At 35.8% G+C, this 22,028-nt stretch overlaps 1 protein-coding gene across 2 annotated transcripts in view; it reads right to left on the bottom strand.

The window, feature by feature from the left end:
- The window catches only part of AHR (aryl hydrocarbon receptor), a 63,814-nt gene that overhangs the window by 29,380 nt on the left and 12,406 nt on the right, over positions 1 to 22,028 (bottom strand). The window contains exon 1 of one of the 2 annotated variants that reach the window (XM_080581494.1): positions 4,054 to 4,360. The exons of the other annotated variant lie outside the window; for it this stretch is intronic. The gene's annotated coding sequence lies outside the window, so the exon portion shown is untranslated. Of the gene's footprint in view, positions 1 to 4,053; positions 4,361 to 22,028 lie in introns of those variants that run through there. 2 annotated transcript variants of the gene reach the window in all.

Raw genomic sequence — 22,028 nt, 5'->3', positions numbered from 1 at the left:
ACCAGTGCTCAGCTGTGGAGTCTGCAGAGATTATCTCAACTGAAACCTGAGTATTTCCATACCCAATGTCTATTACTATTATTAAATCAGTGAAGAAATGTATGACTACACAGACTCCAACTCAAAATTTGCCTGAACCAGCCATGTCTTATAAGAGTGCTGAAACAAACTGATTCAGTGATTGCTGGCTGAAAAGCTTCGTGGCAATCACAGAAAGCTACTTTGCTACCTTTTCATTCCCAAAGAAAAGGCAGAGCAAAAAGCTGTTGAAGAGCCAGGCTAGCTCATTGCAGGGAGGTGCAAAGACAGGGATACTGAGACATGAAATTTTAACTGGGCCTTCTGAAACCACATTGAGATGCAATCACTTAAATCCGAGCGGCTATCATTTTACTTTTAGGTGAATGATCTGTTCAAGCCTAAAACTGTATCGAAGGAACACTTGCCTAATATCACAAGTATACCATTAGTACATCAGTTATGCAGTCCTGGAATTTAATCTTAAAGAGCTTCCCAGAACTGCTTTATATCAAATTTTGGCACCATTCCCACAATTCGGCCAAACAGGTCAAAGTTTACAGTCAGAGCCAATTTAGACTGTTTCATAACCTCTTCAGTAGAATTATAAATTCAACTAGTCTGTTCTAGATTACTTTAACAAACAACAGTTCTCATGAAGGGGGTGGTCTTACTTGTGTCAGTCACAAATACTAACCCCCAGCACAAAGTTCACCAACCAAAACAAGACATTTCTAAAGGCCAGGAGAGCACTATTGAGAAAACCAAGTTTAATTATTAAACTCCTGCCTAAATCATTAACATATGCTAAACTGCTTATACTGGCAGAAGATCCATTTTAAGTGGAAGAAAATATTCTATATCCATGTATCTGTACACAATCTTAGCTATATCCATTACTTAAGATTATATGGAATATTTTGTATCCACTATCTCTGAGACTCTAAAGGGAAAAATGTTTACAGGTTATTAAGCAACCCAATTAAAAAAATATACGTAACTAAGATATTCTTTTTTGAAAGATATATAAAACGTGCGCTGACTGTGTAATTTGTACACAGGTACACTTGTACTAGAAAGTATAAACTGCAGATTACTAAAACTAATGCATTAAGGATTGCTCTGTACTTATAAATCCAAGAGAAAAACACAATTCAGAATTATCATACTTGCATCCCTGAAGTTTTAGTTATGTTACGCAAAGAGGCAGAATTGACTTCTGTGTAGGCTGCAGACACAAGTAAACTTTAGAAGATACATGTTATTTAGAAGAAAAAAAGTTTTCAGTATATTGCATACTTAAATTTTGTACTTCCTATCTGTTAATTTATAAATTCTGAGTAATTTTCAAGCTAGCTTTATAGTGTTTATTTATATCCTGCTAACAGCTGACCAGGTATTTAACTCATAGAACTGAAAAAAGAAAAAAATGGCAACATATGGTAGACAATTTCTCTTACTTTGTTCACAGAAATTCTGATAAGTGTCAATTAAATTTATAATTATTCTACAAATTTAGCAAAATTGTGTCATTTATTTGGTAAGCTAGCTCTTGCTCTGTACAATGAGTTTCCAAACAATCAGTTTTTTACACAGCATCCTTGTTTAGAATATTTCCAAATACTGAGTATTGAAGAAATCCAGACTTCCATTTCCAATTCCAATATCTTGGCCTCCAATTATTCTTTTATCTATTAAAAATGAAAGTTTTGATGTGTATCATGATTTTCATTTCTTATATGTCTGAAGAGGAAACAATTTAAGGGCAGTCTTCCTTGTAAGTTGCGTTACAATACACAGTCCAGCATGTAAATTACATTAAACTGTGGATGGATGTATAACAACATCTATTTCCCATTAGCAACGAAACAGTAATACATGAATACATTAATAAAAACGTAAAAGAAAAATATAAAATAAAATCATTATTTTGACACAAGCAAGGCCAGTACATGCAGGAAACAATTTATAAAAGTAGCCATGAAAGCTGAATGACCAAATTTTGTAAACATAACCAAAATGAGGGTGAAATTGCACATTTGGTAATAAATGGTGACAAAGGACTTCTTTTTCTTCTTAAGCATGGGAATGACTAAATGTGTCAGATTATGACAATAATGGGCTCACTTTTTAAAGACTATATCTTAAAACAGGAACATACCAATAAAGGATATTCAGGATCTGTAATTTTGGATATTTCCAAAAAGTCCAAATTAAGGTTAAAAAATTGGTGACAGACAATTCTCAAATTCAGAGGACGTCGCTTTGATTCCTGAGCTTATTTTAAGCTGATGTTAAGACATATAAAGATGTCTACACTTTTAGACTAAGCAATTGAAAGAACCTATGAGCCATGGGAGACAGGTGTTTCTTCACTTGGCCTCCAGGAAATTATTCCTGGTTCAAGAGAGAGGAAACACCATGAGGCAGCTGTCACAAGACTATAAACCATATCACCGTGAATACTTTCAAGGAAGCATTACTAGGCTACAGCTGGTGAAGGAAAAGAGACTGAAGGATACTAACACTTGTACCAGAACAAGTTTTAACAAGAGAGATGGGGAAAAAAAGCCTGAAAAAGTATTTCCACTAATAATAAAAAAAAAAAAAAGAGAAAAGAACAAGGGCAAAAAGTAAGTGGCCAGACTGAGAATTTCCTGTGTCTTTGAGAGTTTACAATTTAACTGCTGTACAGACTTCCTACTGATGCATACAAATCTCTAGAAATCAGCAATTTCTAGCTTGCAATTTAGATTTTGTGCTGGTGACTCACACTGGGGTTCCTCGGTGCCACAGGCCAGCTGTTAAAATGATGCCAGTTCTACACGTGCACTCCTGAATTTTCAGTCATCAAGAGCTTTCTAGTTTAACCCAAATCCAAACCAAAAATTTTAGAGAACACAGATGAAAACAAACACAGAAAACAAAAATTAAACAGTAAATATTTTGCCAATATTGCACTGAAATTACTCAAGGTACAACTACAGAACTAATCAAAGGTCCACTGTACTTAGACTTCAGACACTTTCATGCACATTTTACACTCAACAATAGAAAAGAGAAAAAGCAGTACACATTACATCAATTGCTGCAGGAGTCTAAAATATTCTCTTTATCATAAGCAATATATAATCAATATATACGAAGAATAAAAACAGCATCTAACATTTTTTTCAAGACCAAGTATTATGGTTGTCAGGCATGTGATAGTTCAGATTTACCTAACAAAACCCATCTACTTTTAAAATGACCTTAGGTTCCCCATGTTATAAAAGCAAAGATCCAAAATGCAAAATACTATTTTCCATGTATGATCTTAAATCATTTATCACAAAAGCTATTTTCAACGTAAGGAAGTCTGTTGCTTGCCCTTTCAAAATTGACAAGTCTGCGAGCTCAGACCAGTGCTACTAGGTTACCAGGACTATTACAAAGATACATTTCTAATGTTCAGAGCTATAAATCATAAGGCAGACAAAAACTTGGCAGGATTATCTTTTTTTTTTTTTCTGTCTAAATTTAAATCAAATTTCACTGTCCAAAACTCAAAGGGGGCCATGAATTTCCCAGAAATTACAGTTCTGAATCATGAGATTATTTATGAGACAGTGAGTTTCCTGTTTTACTACTGTGTATATATATATATATATATAATATCTAAATCTAATATTGATGCTTGATAAAATTTTCCAACACAAACAACAAACAAAAGCAGAAGAACTTTTCTAAGGGTTTAAAAAACCTGTACACCCTTTGGTGATAAACCTTCTTATCCTGGAATAACGTTACATTATAATTTTATTTCCCCTTTTTTAGTCTTGTTTTGATATGTTGTACTTGAATACAGTATGCACTCTAATGTATATCTTATGTAAAGAAGATTTTCATTTAAATGTGTTATTTTTTATTGCATTACATATCTGTAGAAAGAATTCATACAAATGCTTAACAAAATTTTAAATAAAAGGTCAAAATTGCAGAAGATGAACCAACAAGTCAGTAACTTATTTGCTGTTTTACTGCAAGTTAACTTACATGTTTAATGAACCACAATTTCAACCATAAAACTCATTTAAAATAGTAGTAGATCTGTTTTAATAGTTGGTTGCACTGAGAAGGCATTGTTCTGCCAAGTGCATAACTGCATAGGTAAACACTAAACAGGAAGAACAAAACAATAAACCCCTGCTTTCTAACACCTGAAATACAGGCAAACCTCTATTGAAAAGCTTCTGCTCTCCCTGGTGTTCTTTTTTTACCTGCAGAAAGCCTATTAGAAGTGAACTTTAACCTCCCTCTCCTACAGAAAGCTGAACAGGTAATGGCAGGCAGCTGGGGCAGGAAGCATACCTTACCTAACGAGTGCATTTGGGATGAGTTAAACATATCGCAGCTTCCCAAACTAGAATGATGATGACAAGATGCTGGATTTCCACTGCTACACCAGAGAAACACCACGGACTTTAGAAGATATCTCCCTTTATCTAACTGCAATAGAAAGGTGCGGTCTCCAAAACTGACAGCTGTCTTTTCCAACCTTATGACAGCATTTCAAGACAGCATAAGTATGTATCCAAAAATGAAAAAGGCAATAAACAGTAGAAAAATGTATTGCTTTATACAGGTTTTCATCTTTGGTACATTTTTCTCATAACACACGCTGTTATACTGTAGGATTATTATGCTATAATTCTGTATAATAGGATTATAAACTACACTACATCATATACATGGGGCTGGTGTGTGTGTGAGTGAGACAGAGAGGCCGAAGACAAAGCAGAAGTTAACAAAAGTACATATAAAATTTGAGAGGATGGATGGTTTTGTGGTTCTGACAGAGTCTTCCTGTGCAATGTGGTGGAAGGCGCCGTATGCTTCATTTCCTTAACTATCAAACAGGAATCACCTCCAACTCCAGCAGCACTGCAAGGATTAATGCAGGAAAGACCCAGAAGGTCAGATTCTATAACTGGGAACCTTGGAGAGAGATTTTAGTGCCTCACATGAAAATTATATTCGATAACACATAGTTTGAAGCTTGTGGTTTCATGGTATTTCAGTATCATCTTTCCTGGTAACTTTGGTTTGTTAAACTGAACAGTAAAGTCATCAGATTAAAGATCTAAGAACGCTTACAGTCCAAACCTAACAAACAAGGTAAAGACTGCAATAGCTTTCTACATACAGAGATGAAAAATGGAAAAAAGAAAAGGCTAGACTGAATTTCAGCCCTTGCACTTTACTGAGGACGCTGCTTAGGAGTTTTCGCAGGACAGAAGCCTGCATTTTTTGATCAAGCACTACAGAGCTTGTTAAGGGTTAGACTGTGATGCAGCAGAAAACTATATCCTATTCATCACAGAAGAGGGAAGGAGAAAGAGGTGAGGAGCCCTTTGAGGAAGGACACCTGGAACAAACAGGCCAAACTACAGAAGGAGGAGCTGAGGGAAATGGGAACCTTCATCTCCTGTCACCTCATCCCCACAGGGATGCGGGGCCTGCCTTGGGTTGTCCAAGAGTGGATCGGTGAACATCTCAGTTCTCAGGCAGAAGTGTTCTGATAAAAGAAAAACCACAGCCAAACCACAGCTAAGAGTTTTGCAAAGCTTCTTCATAAATTCTAACACCAGAGGTTGTTGTGTGCAGCTTTTGTTATTTTACTAAATATTAAAATATACCTTAGAAGTATCATACTTTGAGTATTAACACACACTTACTGCCATACAACTCATTTACCAGTCTTTCAGAAAAGTAATTGGTGAATTGAGCAGGAAGTGTGTAAATACAGCCACAGTAAAGATAAAGCAAAAGTTTGATTGGTGAATTACCAGACACTTGTCTAGTTCCAACAGAAAGAACCCTTTTTTGCCTTTATAATATTTTAAAAACATTTTTACCCACTGAGTCACATAAGCAAAGCTCCTGCCTTAGTAAATTGCCTTGAAGGGCAACCACACAAAAACCAAGGATGAGAGACAGCATCTCAGACTTCTAAAATAGGATTTCAGTTTCTTGTCTTAGTTTCACTCTTTGTAAGAGCTATATAACTTGCGTGGACTTGCAGAGGGGTTTGTTTTATTTTGTTTTAAACAAACTATTTAGCAATACAACCTACTGTGAGAATCTGACAGCACAACAGACATTTCTAGAATTGCACCTCGCCATGGAGATAAGGTACCTGCGCTGTACTGCTGCAGCATATTGCATACCTGGAGCTGTCAGCTCTGTGTTTCAAATTAGAAGGCATTTCCATCCACTTCCACAAAACTTTATTCCATAGACTTACAGAATATATGGGCATTTGCTCACATATGATGAAATAAATTTCCAATTTCATTGTCTATTCATTTCAAGCATAATCTTAAGAACCATTAGTTCCTCCTCTTTTTTTTCTGAGATTATAGTAAGGCTTATTTCCCTATTAAGAACCTTCAAATTATCAACAAAAATTTTATCATGCCCAGCTTATTCCTGTGCCTTCCTGTGACTACCTTTGCTTATTAAGTATTTCTGCTCGCTCCTCAGTGTTATCCTACCTGGTATGTTCACAGACAGCAATCATAGCCCCCCAACCTTCATTTTGCCAAGTGAAACATGAGACACTGAGCCACCTCTTGTAATATCCACTCTCCAGGACTTCTCTGCACCTGTTCCAACTATATTCATAAGACCCTAATTTGATTTTATGAACTGAATTTTCTCAGATCATCTAGATTCTCAGTTTTAAACTGAATTTGATCATTTGATCACTGGAGTAACCATGCAACTTTTTTTTTTTTTTTTGCTTTTTTTTAAAATATATGTACATGTGTGGAGAAAGTTATGTAGCCCATTTTTACAGTATTAATATAAGCTAGACCCAAGTTTCATATCCTCTTCTACTACAGATGATTCCCAACCCCTTCTTTCACTTCAGTGAAAATATGTCAAAGCTGGGGGCAGAGGTAACACCCATCCTTCCCATTGAGTTTTCTGTCACACTGAAGAATAAAAAAAGGTTTCCTAAACCTGAAAGTTGAAAATCAGGAGGCGAGTTCCCAGCTGGGACACTAACCACAGAGGACAAGACCAGGCGCAGATCCAGTCCCCACTGAAAGAGCCATTCAACTATGTTATGGAATGGCTGTTTTATGCGAAACACATAAGCTAAATGAGAGAACTCAGTTTTGAAAGGACTCCAGATTCAGTAAGCTAATTAAGAGAAATCAGAAGTCATTTAACAGGGAACACAGTGAATTAAATTTGACAGCACATTTCTTACACTGTAAGAAGTGTTCTTTATAAGGTTACAACATCGGTAAGGATTTATATCCACTGAGTAGAGACTGTAACGGAGAATTAGCATTCGCTGATTTGGGCCTCCACAAAGAAAAGAAAAACAGAAACAAGGTAAGAGCCAAAATTTCATGGCAGCTTTATTTTATTACAAATGTAATAATGTGCATACATTTGTTTGTGAACACCTGCATGATATTAAATTTGTTTTTACAGTTACATAGATTGTCCAGGATCTTACTAAGATAAATGTATTTTGGTTTCTTTACTTTAAATTTTCAGTTAGAAGTTCGTGCCATGCCTTTATCAACAATATTACAATATTTAGATTCTTATAAGAGTAAGCACAAATCAACTCATATTTTAATGGTGCCATCTGTCTTTTTTTTTTTTTGTAATCTTTTGCCAATAGAGCAAAAGATCAAATGAAATAAAATCTAAACATGAGGTTTCACTTATGCTGCCACAAGGAATAGTGTTCAAGGTGGCAAAGACAGATCTGTTTGATAATTATGTATTTTCTGCTAAATTGTTCCATATGCTTGGATTGTTTGGGATTTAGCCAGAAAGAAAAGCAAAAACAATTCTGGTAGTTTCTCCCCCAAATGTGCATCAAGATATCTTTTAGGAATTGCTCCTTAGGTAAAAAGATTTGGACTAACTATTTCTGTCTACTATGTTGGACAGGAAAAAAAGAAATGCAATTCAAGAAATGTAGGCATTTAGATTTAACAATTTAAAATACAGAGATAATAAAACATGCAAAAACACTGAAATATTCTGTTGACAATCTCATGGTTTCGTCTGCTTTATAAGGGTTTTTGAATACATTTATAAATATATTCTTTTAAGAACTGTCATTAATGAGAAAATATATTTTGTATGAAAGTTACAAGTATTCACTTTGTTTAATCTGTTAATAGGAAATAAGTTTTACTCCCATGTTTAAAATTTAAGACTTTTCTTTGTGTTCTAAAATTAATGTATCTAACTAAGGATTAGTTTTGATAAAACAGCGTGACAAGCTATTATTAGTCTTAATATGTTAGTGAGGAAAATGCTCAGATGACAGAGTACAAGATGATGCTGAGCTCTCAGGGGCTCAGAGGCTGAGCATTAATGATAACAACACCACTTCCTTCCTGCATTCCAGGCCTTTGTTCAGCAGGATTCCAAACTCATCAAGACTGTTTTAATAAGTGGTTATAACCTACATCATATTCTGATAATACTACCTCCCCCCCCAACATCCTGCTGCTATGAGGTGTTTTGTAGAAGTTCGTACCAGCTGATTCTGAGCACAGCAAATGCTGCAGCTTTACGTTATCACCCTGTCCTTACAGTACAGTCCAAGCAAGGACCAGCCATGTGAGACTTTTCAGAGAGAGCTATACACCTCTCCCTTGCTGTCTCTTACATCACCATTTTGGAAGAAAAAAAAAGACAAAAAAAGACAACAATGACAATCAAAATTCAAGGAATGAATTTTACTTTTTCAGTTAATACCTCATCTAAGTTTACAGAAGGAAATAGAAGAATGTATCTATTTCACCAACAGAGACGAAATTGTTCTTTGAAGAGTTTGGTAACATTTACATACAAATAGATTTCTTATGTAGTTTAATAAGTCTGCAGCAGTGTTATATATATATGTATATATATATATATATGTATGTTCAAGAGCTCTAAGAATTAAAAAAAACTTTTTTTTTTTTTCGTCTGCACATGTGACATGGTACCTTTGTATAACAGCCTGCCATTAGGGACAATGTTGGTATATAACACTAAAGGAAACAAATCTTGTATTCTATTACCTTTACTAAGCTTACTCTAAGATTTTTACAAATCATTTTCATATGCTTGAATTCATTTATTCTGTTCACATGTTGTCTTTGCTAAAATAGGAAAAAAAATGTATCTAAAAGAAATGGAATGTTTTATAATTCCAACTTCTACCGCTGATGTAGAATACGGTATTAGAAAGCAAGAATAAGCCTTAGAAATACAGCCCAATTAAACACTGAAAATGATTACAGTTTGATTTATCTGCATTCCAAATCCATACAAAGTTAAGTAAATCTCATTCTTTTAGTATAGTGACACAAGAAATAAGGGAAGAATAAATGCAACGGCCCAAAGGACTGAAAGGTTTGACTTGTGAAGATAAGAAAGCCCTCAAACACTACCCTCAGCTTTCTTTCCCACCTGGAAGTGGATATTACTAGCTCTGCAGCCCGGGTAGCTTTAGTGAGAGACGTATTTGCCTTTAAGCTATGATAGTTCATAGCATATGGTGTTCATGTAAAGCAAAAACAATAGCACTTCCTTAATATTGTCAGCAGTAGACTTCTGCAACTCGACATTCACAGCCACCCAAGCTTCAGCCATTTTTGCAAAGCTCAACTGCTAATGCAAGCCAGAAGCCTGAATAAAGTTTAGTAGAACATATTTAGCAATATAACTGCAGTCTCCCAGTTTTGCAAGCCCTCCTCTGTGTACGTTAAATGATTGTTGCAAATTTGATGGCCAAATATTAAATATCCCTGCATTCAACATTTATCAAAAAGATAACTACTATTTTTTCCGTACAAAATCTTAATATTTCATACACAGCTCAATTTTTTTTTTTTACCCTCTATGATGCAAACATTCAATTTTTAAAAAATAGGCTCTGTAAAGCAGTGAGAAAAGTTGGTGATTCATATGATTTTACCAATTTAGGAAAGGTGAAAATGATTATCGTCTCCAGTTTTGTGGTACATATATGTATCAACTATCCAGTCAGCTGAAAAAAAAATTGCCCTGCTGAAGTTATGACTTTCGAATGCTCTCCCAGGTAAGTTGTTCAAGTGCAAAAGTTCAAATGTAAAAGGGAAGTAAAAAGGCATATTGCTGATGATGACTATATAAATGTGTGAGCAGAGAAAGGTACTGACCTGTACAAACCAAAAACAGCAGATGGGATAACCATGGTCTATTTTTCACAAAGCATATCCAGAATGTTCAAGATGGAAAAAATATTATTCAGTCTCATTTTAAAAAAATAATAATAAATTTCCAGGCATTCCTTTTTCAGGAGAGCTTGGTTTTCTACGGCAGATTAAGAAAGGTTACTATATTGCTATGAACTTTCTTTGCATGCTTCTAGCTTTAGCAACAAAAGAAGTTATTAAAAGTAGTGTCTATAATATCAGATTTGTTTTCCCACTCTTCATGGATGAAAGGTTGTGAAAAAAACAATACTTGCTTCTCCTCAAACATAACACTATTTAACTTAACTTGGCAATTTAACTTGGATTAATCTAAGGGTGAATTATAAACAAATTAGATAGAGTTCAATAATGTATTTCTTTAAGAATCAGAATGGAACTATGGGTGTTTAGTCAGGTTAGTACTGTAGTAATTTACAACTTTTTGCTTTTATGTGCCAAACGGTACTTCTATCCTTAGATCCTACTGCCAAAAAAACTATTATTACATTCCAAACATTTAGGAGTAGTACACCAACTATGAATACATAAATACAAAGCTGCCAGCTTTGCAGAATATATTCAAGTGACAAAATTCTTGACATCCTGGAAGCACCTTACCCTGCAAGCAGCACAGTAAAAAGTTTCTACTATAAACAATTCATCCTGTTCATAAAACTAAAAAACCTTGGGTATAACACTGGATTACCATTATTATTATTTCAGGACATAAAAATAATTTAAAAATCAGATTTTATAATATTTATTTTTTGCATCTGCTAGGTACACTTATCTTATGTAATTTGTCCCTACAGAGTGTTTAAGTGGGATACCATTTAAATTCATTTTTTTAATTAAATCCATAGTACACAGTCCATTATCACATTTTTAGAAAGGAGACAATGACATTTAATTTTGGAGAAATGTATGTGCAAGGTGATAGTGTAGCAGTGCTATTTTCAAAGTTACTGCCCTGGCTGATAATTTACCAGGTTTTGAGAATTGGTTTTGAATTACTGGAAAACAAGCAAATATAAATTAAGAGTAAATACGTTATGAATGTTATAAATGTCCTTAGAGGAAAAGGGTTCACTTTGTGGCCTTAGTATGTATCTAAACATAGTAAATACCCCTTACAAAATATATTTTATTTTTCTTGGTTGATTTTTGATAAAAAAGTAGCATTTGGTGAAGTGTCATTATAGTTTTAGTGCTTTGGTTACTACTGATTACAATAATGAAATCACAAACAAAATCATAAAGCTATTAAAATATGGAACAAGTAATTCCCTAGACATCTCACAGATGCTGTCAAATGAGCTACACCCTGTGTTAAGCATTAAGTTTCTAATTAAGGGAGATGTAATCCTCCTGTGTCATTTCATGGTGGTTAACATTGAAAGTGATAATCTTGACTGCTTATCTTCCCAAAGAACCTTCCATGTATCGGTAGGTCTGAAGGATGCCCACAAACACCGTGATATAATCTACATCTTAAGTCTCTCAGAGCTGGCGTTCAAATTCTCGTTGCTAGGAAAGGTCCTCACAGCATTTACCGAGTCCTTCCATTGGAGAAAGTAAACAAGGAGAAATTCTGGTCATGAGATTTGAAGTCAGTAAACACCTCTGTACAGACTGGAATTCCCTCCAGGGGAAAATCATGAAGCCCTAGAAGGATGCCTGTTAGGCAGGTCATAAAGCACAGTAGTAACAGGCATATCTTGGAGGAGGAAGGGAAAAAAAAAGAATTTAAGGCAATTCCTCAAAAAGTCTCTTGAACCTTCTGTTTAGTTTAATATGGCTCTAGTTTGAGGTTTAATATGGCTGTGGGCATGGCATTGGCTAATGCTGCCAAAGAATCTTCTGAATACTTGAGAGATACCTCAAGTATGGAAATATTTATATACAGTGTAAATTCCCATGTTTTATTTTCATCCTGAAAGGAATGTGACCCACTTTACGAAAGATAGCAACTGTAGGCTTGGGGGTCGTTACCAAATTAGAGGGAGACAGATCCTTTCCCAAATGATTTCACGCAGAGGACATGCAGTAAAGTCTCCTGCAGCACATGACTTTATACAACACTGAAAGAATCTGAAAAGGCCATTTTCTCTGAAATGTGTTTAAAGCAGTAACAATTTCTGAACGATTCAACCTAATTATGTTTTTCTTGAAACTATCAACTGGTATATCACTTGAATCTGCCTCCTTTCACCTCCTCTACCTGCTACCTGTTCATTTCCATTTATGACCCTTAACCAGACAAGTCCTCTCTGGGAGATAATTTACAGATGTGTTCACCGGGAGAGAAGAGGTAAAAATCAACACGACTATATTCCCTCTGAGCTTAGAGTGGGAAGGTAAGGTGAAAGGCTAAATATGAGGGAGTCTCAGCTCTTTATCACCAGGCTGGCTGGTGACCGTCAGGTACCTGACCTCAGCCAGAGGAAGGCACAAAACTGGCATCCAGCAGACATCAGATAATCTGTCCCCGCTCTTGTACATCAGATAGGGTCTCTATTAAAAGACAGAATAAAGCTACAGATAAAATGTAATGGCCTTCCCAAAACCACATCTGCATATATAGATATAGCAGCCTCGTCTGAGCCACCCTGTTCCAGAGTCGAGATGCATTTCACAACGTGAGCCACTCCTCAGCACTGCTGCTACAACTGACGAATGCAAATCTAAGTACATGGCAGCACCAGAAACACATCACCTCCTTTGCACTTAGCACATGGGGACTAGAATGCATGTTGCAGGTGACATAAAATGAAATGACAGCAAAGTAATTTGAAGTTGGGAGGTGTGGAATAGAAACTCTTGTTAATCTTCCCCTCTAACACAGCTATGTTACCCCGTATGCTTCCCTGTTTTTTTTTTTTTTTTTTTTTAAATTCTCTTTTGATATATTGAGATGGACTCAATTCCTGCAAGAAAGGAGTTTATAAGAATCCTTAAGTGTTCTGGAACACAAGGCAGGTAGAATCTGATAAGGCTATTTTTACAAGTTTGCTTGTTCAAGCACTTCTGTCATTATTATCTGCTAATGCTTTCTTCCCATAAGCTAGAGAAGTTAGGTGTGACACTTGCTACATTTGGCACATTATTTGTAATCCAACTCTTTGCTCTAATTCATTTTTCCTACATCGTTTATAATACTCACTACACTATTTCACCATTCCATCTTTTCCCAGGGTATTGTTTAATATAAAACGTTCTTCTTTGCTAGTCTATGCTTTTAAAATTCTCATTTGTATACACAGATTTTTATAGCTTTCTCTCTCTCCCTCTCACCAGGTGTCTTTCCTACTTGATTCTCTAACCAAGAACTCAAATGATTTTGCAGAAATGTCCTCTGCTTTTATCAAGTCTTGGCTCTATTTCAGTGGTTTATGTTATTTTTTTTCTCCAGTCTATATTTTACTGGACAAGCATCTGCTAAAAAAGTCAGAAATAAAACGACTACTTTGCACATTAAACACTTCTTAAAACCTTGCTCTAACTTTTCATGCTGAACATACACTAAGTCACATTTTATGAACAGGCAGCTCAGATACATTTGATGAAAGATGTTCTACTTGCTCATGTGTGCACACACTTTCTCCCTAATTTTATTTTCTTTACAAAAGAGGCTTTTTATTACTTAAAAAAAAATACCCATTAGTTACCCTGTACAGCAAAGTAAGATTTATTTTTTTAATTTTATTTTTTTAAGCCTGTTCTACCACGAGCACTTTCAATTAATCAAGCAGAAGTTGTCTGAGAAGGAAACCACCTTGCATGACAGTACTAAAAAGTCCAAGCAATCTGCCAAGCAATTAGCCACAGCTTTTTTTTTTTCTTTTAAAAATAAATAAAAATCAGTGCTTCTTGCTGTATCATTAATACAAAATGTTAAAAGCAACAACGGAAACATGACAACTTATCACAAACTGAAACTGCCTAATAAACTTTTATTCTGCTGTTCTTTGAGAGAAGCAAGTGTCTATTTTGCTCTTTAGATCTGAAGTGAGTTCAATATTTAAGTGCTGCTTTTAAAATATTTTCAAATTATACAAATCAGACTAAATACAAGTGGAAAGCATATTGACACATTATGACCAAAAGTAATGATTTTTTTCCTTCAGATTTGTAGGACTAATTCCATTTTTACTACCTTGCATAATATTCTGTTCCTCTATTTGAGGCATTGAAAAAGGGACAGTGAATCAAGTTAGCTTCCATCTGCCTTTTACATGGCAGATGATGTTAATCAACCCAGCTGGCTTATACAAAGATGCCTGCTGTGGCCATAGAGCAAAATGCTTTGCAAAATGTAACTTGCAGAGTAATTGCATTACTTTTCCGTACAATGTCACGGCCACATAGAGTAAATGTTTCTTTTAAAAGCATTAACAGTAGCTTTGCATTCTTAAACACGGCTGAAGTTTCAACATTGAAGAAACACGTTTTCTGATCTTAAAAGCACTTTACAGCATGGTGACTATAGATTTTACAAGACTTTCCTAAGAAATATACCATAAAGATATTAAAAGCCGTTTTAAAACACTCCCATAACCCATGAACTTGAAGTTTAACCTGATTCTCTATGTAATTTTCCTCAACTTTCTTAGGATTCTTTCTTCCATAGCATTCTCAAAATGGAGTTCAGAAAGCCAAGAACTGTTGAAGATGGGGTTTTCCTCTTTAAACTGCTACAAAGTATAAAAAATAAAATAATAATAAAAACTCTGTCAAGGATCTGAAAAAAACAGTATTGTATGGCAGCAAATTGCTCACAACATTGAGTATAACCAGCTCAAACTCTCCTACATGGGACTGCTATTTTTTTTTTAAATATTCCTGTTTTTCTATGTTGCTTTTTAAAGAATGAGCAACCATATTATTCAACGTGGAATGTTAAGTGTTTATGCAGAAGTCTCCCTTACAAGGCGAGGACGTATTTTCAGTTGCCACAAAGTGGTACTTAACACACTGCTATGTTTTCTTAAGTAGGAGGAAAAACCAACAACGAAGTTGTATATTTTTTTTCTTAAGTGACTAACTGAGTGATGCTGAACTTAGTTCATAGAGTGCTAATTAATCACTCCAGAAACATCACACTAAGTCAACACGTGTCTACCTCCAAAAATGAGAGTTCAGTAATTGCTTTTGGAAGACTTAGTCTTTGTTCACAAAAACAATTGCACTATCTAAAGCTAACATTCCCAAACTATGGTATGCAAGGCACTTCAAAGTTATTTTACGTGTGTGGTAGGCATCAGTAGCAACAGATCCTGATCTGGGCAAAAAAGCCAGGAGCTGCTGCAACTACCACACGGTAAAATCTTATCACCTTAAAGCCTATAAGCATGTGCGCGCTTCTCACTCAGAATACCTACATCACGCTCCCAAACTGGGATACAGAATGAGATTTAAATGAGAGATGAAAGGCAAGCAGCCGTTTCTGAGGAGCAGTAAGAAGGTAGAGAGGTTACAGTACCATGAAGTGTAGGATTAGGGATAAATTATTACAGTCTTTGTCCAAGAGGGTAATTGGTATCTAAATGTTGGCTGGGAATTTCTAAGCCTCTCATGAATCAGCAGTCAACTTAAATTAGAGCCTGAGCAAATGAAGGAGCTAAGAAACCAAAACAAAACAAAACAACAACAAAAAACTTTCAAGAATGTCTACAAAAGATATTTCCATTAAGCAGCAGAACAGTGATTAGTGTCCAGTGCTTTTATGGCTAGCCAATTGCACCTGGTCACCCGATGTCAGACTTTTAGTCTGACTTTTTCTGGGTGTTTATTAAAAAACATCAACTGGGAATAGAACTTTCAACTTTTGCTTTTATCATTTACTTTAAAACAGAACAGTACATTGCAGGAAACATGCAGTTGTTCAAATCTGTCAACTCTCACTTGGGCTTTGGAGCAACTTAACCACATACCAAACCGTACACTGCTTGTGGTTTCAAGACTTGGAGGCAATGAACTCTTGTTCCATAACTATCACAAAGAAGAGAGTCACCTGCTGAATCACCAAAACCATATCCTGGTACACACACATTTCTTCTGAGGTATTTCCCATTCAACATCTCCTCTGTACATCTTCCACGTCTATAGAGAAAAAAAGCCAGCTAGAGTTGCAATATGCCCACAAATTGTAACTTACCATCAGACCTATTAATATGACGCTGGTTTAGACAAAAAAAAGGAAAACAAAAGAATCATCGGATCATTCAGGCTGGAAAAGACCTCTAAGATAATGTAGTCCAACCTTTAGCCTAGTAAGAAGTTAGATAAATAAAGAAGTTAGCTAAAAAGATAAAAAAAAAAAGAAGTTAGCTAAACTGTTAGATGTGAGTAATGAAGAATCAACAAAGAAAACGCAGTAATTTACTTCCTTCTGGAATGAGATGTAAGTTCAGCCTAGATGCCCAGAGGTACCTGTCTATCATGTTTTTGTGGTTTTTTGTTTGTTTATTTGTTTTTTTTTCACCCTTAAATCTTAACACAGAGTTTCTTTTTCCTATCAATTAATTCTTACACAGTTTGGAGCAATACAGAGTTTATAACCATAAAGCTAATCAGGCATTATATTGTGTTTAAAAATCATCATCCATTTGTTATATTTTTGATATCTTACTTCTAAGTAGAAAATGACCATTAGCAGCACAGATTTATTTATTTTTAATAAATTCTGAAACAAATGCTTGAAGCCTTGGCTAAAGAAGTCTTTTTGAAGTACTACTTTCTCAGTTTTGTACACTAATAATCGTTTTTCATTATAAGGCTGAGGAATCTGAAATGATTTTCAAATTTCACTTACAGTTCACAGTTATTTTATCGTCTATTGATTTCAGAGACAAACTAATCTCACTCAGACTTGAACCGGGCACTCAATGTTTAACTCAAATCCATATTTTTATTTTTTAACTATTAAATATAAAAAGAATGCCTTAACTTTGGCTTCACACAATTAATGGCTCAATAGAAACCTCACAGACTTTTGCCTGGGGAATTTCTGTATGCTTTCAACTGAACAAAAGGAAATGGTCAATTACATTTCATATCATAGTACGTAACCAGACAGCTCAATTATTCTACTAACAAAATATGATGTTGAATTTTGCCACGATTGTAGTCAGAAGGGTGTGGAGATAAATCTGGGAGGTTGTTTTACAAGACCATTCAAGTCCAACCCTTGCTTTACATGGATGTTAGTGATTAAGCAATTTCTAACGGCAATACCTCATTTAAATTGAAGCAAAAACATAATTTCATCTCTTTTGGTGGAATGTATGTTTTTGTGCCAATTCAAAACTCTTCAGCAACTTAACAGAGCACCTTCTGGAATTCTTGAAGCACGGCAGGGAAGTCAAGTGAGCTTCTGGAAGTGTGCTTCCCTTCCAGACCAAGATTGTCTTCTACTTGGGATATGGGACTTATTCCCTGCTTATATCACTGTCAAGGCCCAAGGACCTATTCTGTTAAGGAGGACATTCACAGTGCTGGCTGCAATACTGAACCCTGAGGAACACTGCAAGTAACAGGCCACCAGCTGGACTTTATACTGCTACTCACAACCCTTTAAGCCTGCTGTTCCAGGCAGGTTTCCATTGCCACTGGAGTCCATCTACCCAAACCATAACTCACCGGTTTGGCAATAATAAAAGAATGAGAGATGATACTGAAGACCTTGCTAAAGTTGAGGTGAACATTATCCACTGCTCTCCCTTGTTCACAGAACCAGGCATTCCTCTTAAAAGGTAGTCAGGTCCACCATGCTTGATTCAACCTTAGTTTACAGATTAATGAGACCACCATTCTCACATTATAAAAATTGAGGATGAACTACTTAAGCCAGTAGCCATTTCAGAGTAGTAGATCCACACAGAAAGAAACACTGAGGACCTCGGGGCAGCTGACCCTCGTAAGTACTGAGGTAAGCAGTTGAAAGTGTTCCAGCAGAGGGTCCACAGCCAGCTAACAAAGACAGCATGGGGCTCGCAGAGGAAAGGGGGACACCTGAGAAGTACAGAGGCTGATGCATTCCTAAAAACTCTTATAGCCGTGGGGCTCAGACTTCTTGCAGAAGGGCACAATCATTGCACTCTACCTTCAAAAGCTGATGGGTTGCACAAGAATGAGCATTTTTTTCCTTCCACAATACTAGGTATAACACATTAACATTTACGCCATCTGTTTAGCATACTGAATGAGAATTCCTGTTTGCATTGTTATCCTTTTCAAGAATCAGACACACATACACACACACACAAAAAAACACAACATATAATCGGTTCTACCTATCTACAAAGTTTCCCACTTAATAGGTCAAGAAAGACTATCCAAAAAAAGTATCAGACCAGTATCAGTGGTCTAGATACATGTCCTATCATTGTCTGATAAAGCACACCGAACAACAGATGGTATAGCAAGAAGTAGATGGGGAGATACCATTATCTTTTCCTCTAAATATAAACAAATATTTATGTGGCACATTTTAAATCAATATAGGAAAGGCGTCATCCTTCAGCTGGCAACTCAAATGCAGACATCGAGAAGCAAAAAATAATTCAGAGACTGAATATTTCAGCATGAAAAGTTCATACCTTGTGTTTGCCCACGGGAATCATAACACTGAACACATGACAACGGAGTCTGATGGTGGAAGTCAAGAATGTTTGACCAGTCAGACCACGGACTTACTCCAGTAAATTCCTGCTTTGTGCAATCAGCTAGAATTTGTCTTAAGGGCCCATACATGCACAACTTTCAGCTTAGTATACGTCATAGGATGCCATGCGTAAAGTGTGCAATACAGAGCAATTCAAATGGCACATGGGTTGAATTTCAAGCGGAATTATTCTGTGGAAAAAAATGAGCATCTCTGTTCAATTAAAAACAGAGTTCAGCATGCACCACCAAAGGTGACCAATTCCTATTTGTGTGTACCCTTTAATGTCCACAGCAGGCAAATGGCAAAACTACATTTTCTTAAAGTAGTTTCAGATAAGTGGTCTGGTTCTTACAGTTTACTTCATTTAAGTTTCTAGAATAACTACAATCAGTTTTATCATTAATATAATATCTTGTTAAAATATACAGCTTTGACAGTCCACCATTGCAGAGGTACAAGAAATCCTATGAGGTTTTCCCCAGGAAACATTTTTCAGTACTTCATCTGAAGCTCTCAAAAGCACTTGAAATTGGCTATTTCTCTTACCATTTTTATATCCTCTTAAAGAGAAGTTATAAATTAATCCATTACAACAAGCTCTGGTAACTAGAATGAACTTCTAGTTATGTAGTTAGATTTCCAAAACAATTCACAAAGCAATCATTCATTAACTATTAATTTATCAAACCATTTACGGAGCCAAAACTGTTTTAACGTAGCTAAAGTTTTTCATTTACTTAAGAAAAATAAACTGTTATAACTGGCTAGAACTGTACAAGTCTACAGAGCTCAATCATACAAGCAAGTCTTATTTCCTTATCAGAATACAGATAAAGTCAAACAGGAAAAGCTAGGGCATTTCTCCTATCAACAAGCACACACAGGAGTAAAACTGCTGAGTCATAAAGGCACACAGCATTAAAAGCTGTTTTGGAGTTCATAGATTATTTGTACGCTTTTTTTTAAAGAGTATTTGTACTGAAGTGTTAAATTACCAGGACATAAGGTCACAGTCAAACAAATAGTACTCATGCAAAATCAAACTGGTGAATTGTGAAGCCCATGGAACACAGATGTTGAAAGCCTGATGCTACCTCTAATTACACTTCCTTAATTACACTTTCACCTTTAGAGGATGGATCAACTTTTACTGTAGTTTGTACAACAAAACTCCAGATCTTATCATCTTCATGTGCTTGAGTACAGTAATAAAAATATTAGCAAAAATCACAAGATTTGGAATATATAGATTCAGAGAAGTCGTAGTACCTCCTGAGGTTGACGCACTTGGTATCCTGCTACCCACTCTGGTTCTGAATGTCAGACTAACCATCATATCAATCTCAAGAACATTTATACAGTTTGCACTGAACAGATTTTAGGCTCTGATCTTGCAAACAATGCAGAATATTCACTGCAATAGCCAGAACAAAGCACAGAACAGTATACGTAAAACTAATCTCCCTATTTAAAAGGGCTACAGAGTAAAGCCAAATACTATTCATACTGAAACTGGGTTTTCAAGAACTGTTACAACAGCTTGGTGGAACGTAAGAGGCTCCTACACAGACTTTCCATGTATTTTTGATCAAGTAATAAACATAGCACAGAGATGAAGAGATAACCTTTTATTCTTCCCTGCAACGGGAGCTCTAACAATGACTAACATCAACCACTGAAATAATACACTGCAACAGTCCTGGAAAAGAAAAAAATGAAGATGAGATTAACTATCATTATTTGCACACAATTCTCCTTTTTACCCTACAAACATATTGATAGGGTAAGCTTTTCCCTTCTGATAAGAAAAGAATTTGCAGTTTTATATGTTCTGTATGAGGTATATTCAATGTAAGTTGTATCAGTCCGTAGCAGTATAGGTCTGTGCAGCTGCATTACTTGCCTAGTGACACAGCACTCCTAAAAATAAAACGTTTCTGGTCAAGTTAAGAATAAGAACGAGCATGTAACAATGAAAACATACACAATTGGAGATTTAAGGTGATGTCACAGCTACATGGCTCCAATCAGCATTTGTGAGGATCAGAATTTAGGACTTCAAAGCCTAAATCCCTACTTATGTTCTGTTATGTAAAATACAGGCTAAAATAGCCTGTAGCAGACAAGCCACAAATGCTTAGTCTAACTCTGGGCTGGGAAGGGGAGGGGTGAATAAAAAAAGACAAGTATGGCAGCACGGATTAGGAAATAACTTGAACGGTACGACAGGCTGATACTTCAATACCAAGGTACACATTCTGTAATGACTCTGGATGGGGTGGGGGAGAAAACATTATGAGAGGAAATAAAAGAATTTTTTCCCTTTTTCCTCCAAACCTCCAACAGAATGTAAAACAGCCCATTCAAAAATTTAAATATGAATTGATACCTATGGTAGAAATACAGAATGCAGAAAAGCCATCTGATTAGACAGAGAACTGTGTAACTTCTAAGGCCAGAAACCAAACAAACTGGAATCTGAATAATATTTTAACAGAAGGATACAACTGCTAGAAGCAAGACGTGGTGGATTCTCCATTTAACTTCGTCACGTCAAAATCAGATGGCACTCCACCAAAACCACACTCAAACAGTCTCTCTCAAACTATGGGGTGTTTTTCCACCTTGGGAGTACAAAAATGCCTCATAATGCAATGATGAATTAAGTAAGATGAGTCAAACCCACAAGAAGCTGCTGGCATCAACATAAACACCTGCAAGCAGTAACTGCAGCCTGACTGCACCGCTCTGTCCTGGAGGGCTTTAGCTTCTCCTGGCTTGGGAGGCGAGTGTCTAAGTGTAGAGCAGGAAGAGCAGGGAAAGAGGGCAAACACGAAAAGGAAGTTGCCCATTTGAAAATACATGAGGAAAGCTGCTTTAGACAAACAAGCCAGGTAAATACAATCACCTGAAATAAAAGTGAGTCAGGCCGTATTATCCTGGCCTTAGAAGGCTGAGCTTTAATCGGTTGTTTTGTAAATAGGTTTCTGTTTCACAGCAAAATTTAAAACTTGGCTAAAAAAAAAAAAAAAAAACACATTATTTGTATCTGCTAGATTGTAGGTATATTGTAACCATTCTTAATGAGACAGAAT

This window comes from Anser brachyrhynchus, assembly GCF_964034855.1.
Source record: "Anser brachyrhynchus genome assembly, chromosome: 2".
NCBI lineage: Eukaryota > Metazoa > Chordata > Aves > Anseriformes > Anatidae > Anser > Anser brachyrhynchus.
The sequence above is the reverse complement of the archived record's forward strand: the minus strand, read 5'-3'. Positions and strand labels throughout refer to the sequence as shown.